Raw genomic sequence first — 12646 nt, 5'->3', positions numbered from 1 at the left:
ACTTCATAACTTTTTATCTTAACTTGAAATTTCTAGGTCTCAAAAGAAAGCTATTATGATGCCAGGACTACTGCTCATATGGAATTTACGTGGTTGTCATTGGCTCCTGCTCCTTCTGTAAAAGGTGGTAAAATAAACAGGGAAGTGTAACGGAGGGTGGACTTCATTATTCCATAAATTTCCAGGATTTAAGGCATGATTATGTACGTGTTAACCTGAGCATCACAACAACATAAACAACAGTACAGGCAACTAACAGTAAACCATTGTCAAGATTATTTTTGCCAATTACACTATTAACTATGGAATTTCAGGCACATGTTTGGATTACCTACCCATTTCAATACTTTCCTGTTGCTGATCTTTTCTAGCAGCAGTTTTTCCAGTTACAAGAATTGCTGGTACTATGCCTGGAGACACTCAGCCTTTAGTTCAGGTAGGAAAAGATTCTGTAAGATAGTTTACATAGCCATATCCTCAGAGGGGCCTGCTGCATAGCGTACCGTTTTAAGGTTTAGCAGGGCACATACCACAGATATCGGATGTAGACCATCTCAAGGGTCTCTCCAGCTGTTTAACTCTTGACATAAACTGTTCCTTCCAGCTCGAGCAGAAAAAATACACATTTGCTTGCCAAAGCTGTGCAAACACATTCAGCTAAATAAAGCTAATCAATTATGTAAAAGACGAGACATTTTAGAAGTAAGAGGTAGAGGAAGGGAAAGGGGCCAGGTTTATTTTTTTCTGTGATCATTTTTGATTAACTGTACATGTGCAATGGAAAAGCAGCTGTTGAGACTGGTATTGTAGTGATGCAAAAACAGGGAATGGCTTTTTCTTTCTTGTTTTGAGAAGTACTGAGATTGTTTGAGATTGTACTCTCAGTGCTGAAATTCAAGTAAAATATTTCCAGGAGCACATGCTTTCTCTGTCTGAAGATGGAAGTAGAATTATGGTAGCTTTTTAGTAAGTGGAAATAGTGCTTAGCATTTACATAGCACTTTGAATGGACAAAGTGCTGTTGAAACATTAGATAATGATATTACACTTATAATGAAAATATTAGTGGAAGCATTCTGCTTGTGGGTATACCAATTGTAGTTACACCACTAGACCTACGAGTTGTCACAGCATTCTGGAGAGGATCAGGCAGCTCCTTGCTGGGGCTCCCCAGAAGTAATTAACTTGTTTTACATAAATTAAAAATGGGATTATTGGGTCCACCAGCAGCCTTCTCTGCTATAGAAGTGAGCCCATCTGCTTACATTGCCAACATTTAAACAACTCTGTCAAGGGGAAGGTCTTCAGATGATGTGGGAGCTCCTCTGCTGGAGGACTTTTTGTGCATACTGTGAATTTAAAGGTTTCAGAGTAGCAGCTGTGTTAGTCTGTATTCGTAAAAAGAAAAGGAGTACTAGTGGCTAGTCTCCAAGGTGCCACTAGTACTCCTTTTCTTTTTGTGAATTTAAAATTATTTCTTAGTCTTTTTTGTCCAGTTATCTAACTACTGTATAGAATCCAGTGTAATATAACACAAGTTCTCAAAATACCCACACTTTCTCATCCACTTAACAGAATTGTGCCGGGGAAGTACTATAAAATAAAAGAACATAAGTAGATTTAAATCACTTAACTTATAAATAGTGTCTCTCTTCTTGTTTAATTCCTTTATTCACATTTTCTGTTCTTCCATATCTGACCCAGTCTGTTAATCTCTATTTTTATTATTTTTACTGTTTTCTTATATTCACTCCTTTTTTCTTTGAAGAGCAATGTCGTCTTCCTCCTCATTCTTTCTCTTTCATATTCACTCCATCCTATTATTGCCTTCTATCTCTTCTATGTTGTGTTGTCCTTTACCTGTTGCTTCTCTTCTCTTCTTTCTGCCCACTTTGCTGATAGTACTGTCATCTTTATCTCATCACTTATTACTGCCTATATTTCATTGCCTCTCCAAAGTTCTCCCTATCTTTTTTCCATCACACTTAACACTTTATCAGCACTAATTAATTACCACAAAGAAACGCTGAGTATTATTAATCCCACTAGATAGGAAAATTAAGCCAGCAAGGCTTGACTAAGAACACAGGGTAGATGTTGGGCAGGGAGAGAATACAGGAGCCCTAACTCTTAGTCCATTAGACCATGCTGCCTCTCTCACCATCCAGAAATTACATGAATAGCTCAGCAGAGGAGTTGGCATATTGGAAGGCTGCCACCTGTTGGCAGGAGGGAGCTTGCAGAGGGCCTTGTGTCATCGGAAGATGCTTGAATAGCAATCTTCTCCCCTCTTCTCTCAAACTACTGATTTTTTTCTGCGATTACACCCAAAAATGGAGTAATCCTTAGGTGTGGATTGTGTGGGCCTCAAAGGCCAGCAGTGGGTATCATGTAGGGGCACCTTGACAAATCACCATGTCAGATGTTATGTTTGAAACAAACAGGGATCGTTTTGTTTTTTAAGTGAAAGGTGAGATTAACCTTGACATTTGAAGAGAGGCAGAAGGCAATATACGTGTGTGTGCATATGGGGGCTGCTATTTTTGCAGCCCCCAAAGGCTACTCTGGCAACAGTATAGTTCATTATATTTAAGTTGGTTTAATGTTAAGAACGTGCAGAACAAAGTATCAGGAAGTTAACTTTTTTCTTTTTTTGGTTTTCCCCTTTTCATTATATTTGTTTCCTTGACTAGTCATGGCTCAGCTCAAAGTGTATGCATGAAGACCCACAAGTGTTGTTCATGTGGTAATTTCTCTGCCTATATGAGTAAGTGGAAAATGGAATGGCCCCTGTTTCAAGTCAAGTTTATTAAAAAACAACAGAGTAATAATAGGTGGGAAATGCTTTCTCTACTATGGATTCCACTATTTATTGAGATTTAAAGTCCTCATACAGTGCTATGCATGCACAGATAAATTAAACGCACGGCACCAAATACCGGTATATTGGCTATTCTAGTGTTGGAAACCCAAAGTAGGACATTAATGTTATTTTGGTTTCCTTCCACTAGGTATCATAGTCTCTGATTTTTTGGTCCTGTAGCCTGAACAGAATCTATTACAAAGGTTGAACCACTGATTTCACAGTCTGGTTTATCTTTGGTTGATGTACTACACAAAACTTCGGAAATGAAATCAGATTCTTTGCAGCTTGGGGGTGGGGGGAAGGAATACGGTACACTCACTTCCATACCTGAAAGACAATAGGGTGGCAACATTGCAGTGTGTGTGTTTTCTCATATCCTCGGCATGTGGCTATAGCTCGCTGAAGTGGAATATCTACTAACAAATTATAGTATGTCTTTGTGTTTAGTAGGCACACCTGGGACCCTATGTCCATGAGAATGGAGAACACTGATGCTGCTTAGTATATGAACACAAGACATTGGTGTGGCTGGTTCTTTACATTCTAGACTGTGCTTCGAGAGTTCCTGAAGAAAACCTTTAACTGCCCACAGATTTGGTGGGACAAAGTCTATCAAACCATCTGCTCCTCATTTGTGGAATCCCCTTAAAATGGAATTATGGGGGTTCAGACTGTTGTTCCTCTCTCCCCTCTTTTAAAACAAAAATCGAGGTTGAAAAATTCTTATTTTTTTTAACTTAGCTCTGCATTTAATGGTTTTGGTGCTAGAGCCATGCACTCCAGTGTTATTTTTATCTGCTGGTTTGTTTTCCTTGTGATGCTTTAAATGAAAAGTGCTATAGAAGCAGACTGTGGTAGGTGGTAATAAATTAGAGTCTCACAAAGTAGGACATTGTTTAACTGGAGTGAACGGATCTAAACTCCAAGGTTGTCTGCTGTAATGAGGGATAGTTAGGAGATATGTTTAGGGTTATGACATTATACACAATTTTCACTTGGCTCAGTCCTGTTTCCATGGCAATGAGTATATTTCATTAATTACTAGTTTGTTACCGTGGATACTGTATTTCTGGTATTTTTTACATTATTAATGTCCTGAAGTATAAAGAAGCGTTGAATGACTTGATTTTTCAAGCAACCTTCATTGGCTATTAGAAAATATGGTAACACAAATCGTACTTTTGATCAGCTCACAGTTGATTTTAAACAAGATCTATTAATTTAACTGAGTTTAAAATAAATAAATATTTCAATACACTGAGATCTTGACTCCAGATCCTGGTCAGAGTCTTTGCCGAGTAAAGACGGTGTAGCAATTGTAATCCCACATAGCTCTTAGAACTTCTTTATTTGGCCTTTGGATAAATTTAAGCGTAGAGCCAGGTAGACAGTTTGAGTGGAATGGAAATCCAGACCTGCTCAAGTCAGCAGCAGTTGTGTCTACAGAGCACAGCACTAACAGTGTGAGTCTGGGTTGGCTTATTGCATCAGGGTCAATGAGATGGACGGGATGCTTCCCTGTGTGCTAGCCTCAGAAAAGCCCATGACTCAGGACTTCATCATGCAGTCTTAGGGACACATTTCCAGAGCCTGGGGAGGAGTTTGGATATACTGAACCTTGTTGTTATCACCTGAGATTCCTTAGGCTTGCTTGTGCCTATTTTAGTGTTATGCAGTGGATTTGGTAGGGGGTATTCTCCAATCACCGAGTGAATTCTCAAAATTATTTGTCTCCATTTTCTGTCCCACCCCTTATTAATATTATCGTTAGACCTGATCCTGTAAAGTGCTAAGTGCCTCCTCAGAGGTGTTGTGTGCTCTGAACTTCTGCTGCAACCAATAGGTATGAGAGCACTTGTACCTCCCAGGAGATGTGCTTAGTCATTTACAGAATCAGGCAATTTATGACTTGCTTGGTTCCTATTAGTTTCTGGACTGGGCTATTCTCGTATCTCTTCTGATAGCTTAATCTTCCATTTATGCTGCTTTTTATTTCAGTACCAGTACTGTAGTATAGATACATTCAAATAGCCTGACCACAAAAGGTAAGTACTCTCAACTGCTACAGAAAGCAGAACCTTAGTCAGGTCATGTCTATAGTACAGTGCTGTAGAGTTCTCCCGTCAGCATAATAAAATCACCTCTCTGAGAGGCAGAAGCTATGTTGGCTGGAGAAGCTCTCCCACTAACATAGCGCTGTGCACACAAGTGCTTATATTGGTGTAATTTATATTGCTCAAGGGGGTGGAATATTCACACCCCTGAGTGACATAAGTTTTGCTGACATAGACCGTAGTCTAGACATAACCGCAGTGACTATAGTGGGAGTTGAGGGATCTCAGTTCCTCTGACGATCAAGAGGGACAACTAGCAGGAGATCAAACTGAATTTTAATATATACTTCAGTGTACGAAGGTTATAATTTGAGAGCAATCTTGATTTGCTCAATATCTTGCTGTGTATACAAGGAAAATCCTACATGTCAGTCTCTACCTGGAATATATTCTATTGTTAAACAAGCAAATAGCGCAATCAACTTCAAGAGAAGGCTTGATTTGGTTTGGCCAAAGATCGAGAGAATGAGTGAGTGGGGTTTCTAGTTTTATCCAAATCCATACACCCATCCTCATTTCTAGGCCCTACAGTGATGCACTCTCTCTAGATTAGCGTTTGTCAGCTACCCACCTTTTCCTGGACTTAAATTTCCACTTCTGTCAGTTCCTTAACCTTTATGAGCTGAAGTATTCCTCCACCCCACATGAAACCCTCACATATATATTCCTGAAACGACAAAATAACACTTCTCACCTCCATATTCTTTATAGTTTGAAATAGATCATTTAGGTGATAAAACTGAGTGTTCAAAGCACACCTGGCTTTAGAAGAAAGTGATAAAAGTGGTACAAAACTATGCCAATACTAATCTGTTAATGACATTAATCTAATTAATTTAAAATTTCATCAGAGAAAACAAAAAACATTGCGGTTCCTGCAAGAAACTGAAGAAAAGGAAATTGTAGAGTTTAAGATTAAGACCCTCTACCTTGCCACTGGCTCTGCACAGATGAAGGGATGTATCCATGCAGACCCAGCTGCCTAACTCTGTTGCTGAAATAAAAAAACAACCACCACCGTCCTCTCTCTCTGTTCCCAAAGCAAGCCCAGTTTTCTCTGTGTTCTGCTTTTTTTTTTTCTGTTGGATGGGAAGTGTCCTACTTTAATGTATTTGAATTACCTCTAAGGGTATGTCTACACTGCAGTTAAAAACCTGGGGCTGGTCCATGCCATCTGATTCAGGCTTGAGCTGTGGGGTTCATAGAATCATAGATTATCAGGGTTGGAAGGGACCTCAGGAAGACATCTAGTCCAACTGCCTGCTCAAAGCAGGACCAATCCCCAACTAAATCATCCCAGCCAGGGCTTTGTCAAGCCTGACCTTAAAAACTTCTAAGGAAGGAAATTCCACCACCTCCCTAGGTAACGCATTCCAGTGTTTCACCACCCTCCTAGTGAAAAAGTTTTTCCTAATATCCAACCTAAACCTCCCCCACTGCAACTTGAGACCATTACTCCTTGTTCTGTCGTCTGCTACCACTGAGAACAGTCTAGATCCATCCTCTTTGGAACCCCCTTTCAGGTAATTGAAAGCCGCTATCAAATCCCCCCTCATTCTTCTCTTCCGCAGACTAAACAATCCCAGTTCCCTCAGCCTCTCCTCATAATCATGTGTACCAGTCCCCTAATCATTTTTGTTGCCCTCCGCTGCACGTTTTCCAATTTTTCCACATCCTTCTTGTAGTGTGGGGCCCAAAACTGGACACAGTACTCCCAGATGAGGCCTCACCAATGTCGAATAGAGGGGAACGATCACGTCCCTCAATCTGCCGGCAATGCCCCTACTTATACATCCCAAAAAGCCATTGGCCTTCTTGGCAACAAGGGCACACTGTTGACTCATATCCAGCTTCTCATCCACCGTAACCCCTCGGTCCTTTTCTGCAGAACTGCTGCCTCGCCACTCGGTCCCTAGTTTGTAGTAGTGCATGGAATTCTTCCGTCCTAAGTGCAGGACTCTGCACTTGTCCTTGTTGAACCTCATCAGATTTCTTTTGGCCCAATCCTCCAATTTGTCTAGGTCCCTCTGTATCCTATCCCTACCCTCCAGCGTACCTACCTCTCCTCCTAGTTTAGTGTCATCTGCAAACTTGCTGAGGGTGTAATCCATGCCATCCTCCAGATCATTAATGAAGATATTGAACAAAACCGGCCCCAGGACCAACCCTTGGGGCACTCCGCTTGATACTGGCTGCCAACTAGACATGGAGCCATTGATCACTACCTATTGAGTCCGACGATCTAGCCAGCTCTCTATCCACCTTATCATCCATTCATCCAGCCCATACTTCTTTAACTTGCTGGCAAGAATACTGTGGGAGACCGTGTCAAAAGCTTTGCTAAAGTCAAGGAACAACACGTCCACTGCTTTCCCCTCATCCACAGAGCCAGTTATCTCGTCATAGAAGGCAATTAGATTAGTCAGGCATTACTTGCTCTTGGTGAATCCATGCTGACTGTTCCTGATCATTTTCCTCTCCTCTAAGTGCTTCAGAATTGATTCCTTGAGGACCTGCTCCATGATTTTTCCAGGGACTGAGGTGAGGGTTGTTTAATCGCAGTGTAGACTTCCAGGCTTGGGTTGCACGCCAAGCTCTGGGACCCTTCCACCATGTAGGGTCCTAGAGCCCAGGCTCCACCCCGAGCCTGGAAGTCTACACTGCAGTTAAACAGCTCTGCAGCCTGAGCCCCGTGAGGCCGAGTCAGCTGGCACAGCCAGCCGTGCATGTCTAATTGCACTGTAGACATACGCTAAGGTTCCTCTTATTTCAGCCGCACCTATCTTGAGTGCTTCTTCTAACTACAAATTGCTTCAGTCAAGAAGGAGTGGATGCTTTGGAGCTTGGCTCTTTTGACTACTTTGGAACCTATCAGTATTGCTCCTAAGATGGCTGGAGGTATGGCCAAACTTTTTGAAAGTTTAATGTGAGATAATTAGTTGCTACAAAGAGTTTTATAAAGTACTAAGGGCTGACCAGACTTCCATAAAATTCAGTGTTTTAGATGGGTGCTTAGTGACTCAGTTGATTGACAGCCCTAGTAAAACTTCTGTTAAAGGAACAGTTTAATTTTATTTTCACAAAAATGATCTAAAATTCAAAACAGACAGTTATAAAAGTAAACCATACTATTTGAGTCTGATGAAAATAAGACTGAGTACTCTGTCATCTGCATGCTGCTGATGCCTCAGTCTGGAGCATCTCACTCTCTCTGGCCTTGTGTACATTGGAAAATTAAACAGTTAAATAGGTGTAGTTATACAGGTATAATTTCCCATGTGGATACTCTTACTCCAGAATAAGAATGGCTTTTTTGATTTTAGCTTAAACCCTTTCCCAGGTGACCCAGCCCCTTTAAAATTTAGTTTAAAACACTTATTCTGGTATATCCACATGGGATAAACAACTATATCAGTTTACGTTCACACCGTGTAGACAAGGCCTAACTCTGAAGCCTCATATATGTGTTGAGCAGGAGGGAGTGATGGGAGAGAGCATTCTGGTATCCCAAATGAGTGGTTAGCATTGATGGATTCCAAAGAAATCACCATCCACTTTTCCTTGGCTGAAGAAAGTCATTCCAAAGTGGGCATTTGAAGAACAGAAAGAACAAAGGGGAGTTGACGTGTGAAATGGTGCTGTTGTCTTTGGAAAAACCCCTATAATTGTATCATACATACACACGTGTATACGTATATAGATGTTAATATATATTCTTTGCAAAAAAAAAAAGCATAAACAGATAATAAAGTTGAGAAATACAGCACTGTAAAGTTGAGAATAGGGTGACCAGATGTCCCGATTTTATAGGGACAGTCCTAATATTCTATAGGCTCCTATTACCCCCGACACTCTGTTCTGATTTTTCACACTTGCTGTCTGGTGGCCCTATGAGAAATGCAGAATTAGGGTTGAAACCTCAATAATAACTCTATTTCCTTGTGATTATGCCTCAGCATGAAGTCACTTTATCAATATTTGTTTTAATTATCTGCCAATTAATACAATGGAAACTGTAATGTCTTACACAGCTTTATACACAACAAGTTGATGTAACAGACTCCCATTGTCAGCTGCCCTGGGGCTGCTTTGTACCACACTGGTGCATGATCCTAAAGTTGGCCCAGGCAGCCATAGAATGATCACCCCCACCCCACCACCATCAGAGGAACCTCTGGTAACACAGAGCCAGAATAACAGCTTCTATGCCATCTCCTTTCTGAGTGGCAGTGTGGGGGCAGCATAGAGAATTCCCTAAACCTTGGTGATTTCTGGTTGCCAAAGAAGCCCTTTTGGACCATTGGCAGCTGTCGTAAATTACAGCAGCCCTCAAACTGTTATAATTTACACTGAGGGACTGGCCCAGTGCACCACTGGCCCAGAATCAAAGAAGCACAGAGATGACTTCATGGCTCCCTTTTGGTTCAATGGTGCAACCCAACAACAGGGCCACAGTCTTTAGGGTTGACTAAACTTGTACATCTCAGTGAGATCTATAAAACAAGCCGTGTTTGTGGAAAATCCTTTTGGTAGTTTTAAAGTTATAAATGTTCAAATCGGCAACTTTTTTATTTGATTTTTTTTAAAGAGGGCTTTTTCTAAGGCAACTGCATTTCATTTTAACTGCATAGCAGTTCATATTTCTCCCACTATTAAATAATGAAAGCTACTACAACTGAATGGCATTGGACAGAATGTGAATGTTAATAAGCTTTTTACAGTTTGGGATCTCTCTCTCTCTCTCTTTTTTTTTTTTTTAAATGGAAAGATACATTTTTTTCCTTCCACTGTTTTGGCTAGTGTCTTGGCAGCTTCCACCTCACACTTCAGGCACACCAGGTGACTGAATTTAACTGTGACATACATGGCAATAGTGATGATCACAGGGTCCCACAAGAGAGACAGCTGCAGCACATTTCATGCAGTTTAAATTTCTGAGCAGCAGACTGGAAAGAGTTGTGAGCTACTCCATATCCCTGGTGTGTGGGCCTATGTATTCTTAAGATATTATCTAGCTATTACACAGTATTTTGTGTTAGTTCCAGTGGTTTTTGGTCTGAAGACATCCAGCTTGGAGAGAGAAGGGAAGTTATCCTTTCAGATGGGGTAACATAGGTCATACAGTACAATAGCGATGTGTATTATATATAATATAAGAGGCCTGGAATCTCAATTTCCTACAATGGTGTGGGATAGAACATCTCTCAGCTCTGTTTACTAGGATTATACAGTTGTCTCATAGCTTTAGTGTTAGTTCAATGTAATCTTTCTTTAGCAGGGCAAGTCGGAGCTTGCTTCACTCATTGCATATGTTACTGTGAGTGGACTAGGTTTCAACAGTAATCACTTTTGAATAGTCATGTGGTCCATGGAAGATTTTTAAGTGAGCACAGTCTGTTGCTGAGACAGAACCCTCATTATTTAGAAAAAGATGTCTAATCCTTCCCTTCTCTGCTGCCCATTGAGTGTTCCTTCTTGACAGGTGCTTCCACTTCACGATGGTTCCTGTCTCAGAATGGCATTAATCTTAGTGCCTTTGGTTATTCCACCAAAGATTCCAGCAAATCACAGCTGACCAATTCAGCCATACAATTCTATTCAAGTGCCCAAACAGCGACTCCAGAACAGTTAAAACTTGGAATTTTGTGGTCCTTTCTTTTTCTCAATTGTTCTCTCCCCTTCCCCCTCAGCTTTGAGGCTGATGAGCTGGCAACATAAGGGCAAATGAGTGACTCCAGTTGGGTGCAATGGGGCTTTATTAGAAAGACTGACCCCAGCTGTTAGGAGTACTGGAACAAATTTTATTGTGGGGGTGCTAATGATGGAAACCAGGTGTTTGGTGTTTGTTATTACTACTTCAAATCAGGGGCTGTGGCAGCACTAATTCCAGCTATGGTTGTGAAGCAGGGAGAGCCCTTCTTAAACAGAGCTTGTAATGGACTAGATGAAGGAAGACGAGAGAGTGAGAAACAAGGGGGGGTTCCCCTCTGGGAAGTGTCTGCCAAGATCCGGGTGAGGTATTCATAGGGAGTAGAATAGGCTTCTGAGTGGGGAGCACTAAGATAGGGCCTACAAAGAGCAAGGAGATCCTCAGAGGTAAACTGCTTCAGTCCCTGGCAATAGGAAGCAGTGGGGGAATCCTGCTGGGGAAGAAGCTGTTTAAGAGAATCTTTGAAGGGGCTAGAAAGCAGAGGATTTTAGTCAAGCCTGAGAGGGCAGAAGAACTATAAATATGGACATTTGTTGTGAATTTCACATGGGACCTTCACTTACCCCCAAAGGGGAGTGAACTGTTACTTGACTTGGCTGGAGGGCTGACCTGTAGAAGACCCAAACAGAGAGTCAGGAGAAGATGCTGGCTGGGACTGGCCATTTGGGGCCAAGGAAATGGCCACCAGGCGAGAGCAAGAGGCGAAGTCCCCTGCAACGCTGTGCCCAAGCCCGAGGTGGTGCCCTATTAGTTAAGGATATCCATGCTTGGAAATATCCAGTCATATAAAGTAGCTGACACAGCCATGCTTCTCTGGATATGCCAGCAGCTGTGGGATCTTTTCTATTCAAGATGGTTTCAGACTGCAAAAGATTATTTAGATTTGGCTGAGAATATGAAAAATCACGTGTCCCACTGTGTTTATGATGGCTGATTCTTCAGTGCCAGTATCAAATTAGTACCCTAGGATTATCTCAAGTCAGCCCTGCTGTAGGGAGAGGTTTTGTTTTATTTCTTCTGTGGCCGTTTTTGTACAGGAAAAACATAAGTACTAAAGCACTTTTTCTGAAACTTAAAAGTAGGTTGGCTTTCAAACTTGTGTTTTTCATACAAGTAGTTGACTGCAAAGTGACCTATGGACTCACTTTGTAAAGTACCTTGGACTCTGAGAACTGGATAAGCTCGTTCTACCAAAATGGAAATATTTTCAGGGCTACAGTAAGGACAGAAGAACCAAATTTGAGGATACAAGCTGTGCCCTCAGTGGTTTCTGCTTTCAGTGGAAGAAATTCTGTACTGTAGAGTATTTAATTTTGCTTATCCTGTATGTATATGATTTACCTTATATGAGAACTACAGTGTGTGTGTGCGCATATTAAAATTTTTAAATTCAGGGTTCTTTTGCCTTTTCCCTACTCTGAGTCACCATCACCAGAAGTAGTCAGCTGTCATACGTTGAAGGGAAAGATTACCTCTGGAAGGACAAACTAGCAGAGTGCAACCTGATTTTACAAACAATAGTTGTAATAATATCCACAATCTTGGAAGGAGAGGAAAATCAAAGGGAGGCTGGAAAGGAGAGATCACTGCACATATGAGGGTGAAAAGGTTAAGAAAATGGAAGGGGGGAATAACAGAAGAAAAGGGAACACTAGGAAGAAGTGGAAGAAAGGAAGCTGAGAGGAAAAAGTAAACAAATTATTCAAGAAAAGTATATTGGACAGGTTAAGGCAAAGAGAATGAGAAGATTAGGGAAGAGAGGACAAAAGACTGGGAAAGGAAAGGCAGTAACAAGGGGAGGTAGGTGCATTCAATTTAGTTCCCATTTTGGCTGCTCTCACATGACAGAATAGTATATCACCCCTCTGAATGTGGACTTACTGGTTAAGCGTAGTCCAGGTGTATTACATGATATGGTTGAGCTGAAGGACATTTCATCAAAGCACATGGATTCAG

The sequence above is a fragment of the Lepidochelys kempii genome, chromosome 6 (genome assembly GCF_965140285.1).
Source record: "Lepidochelys kempii isolate rLepKem1 chromosome 6, rLepKem1.hap1, whole genome shotgun sequence".
NCBI lineage: Eukaryota > Metazoa > Chordata > Testudines > Cheloniidae > Lepidochelys > Lepidochelys kempii.
Note: the sequence above shows the minus strand (reverse complement) of the source record.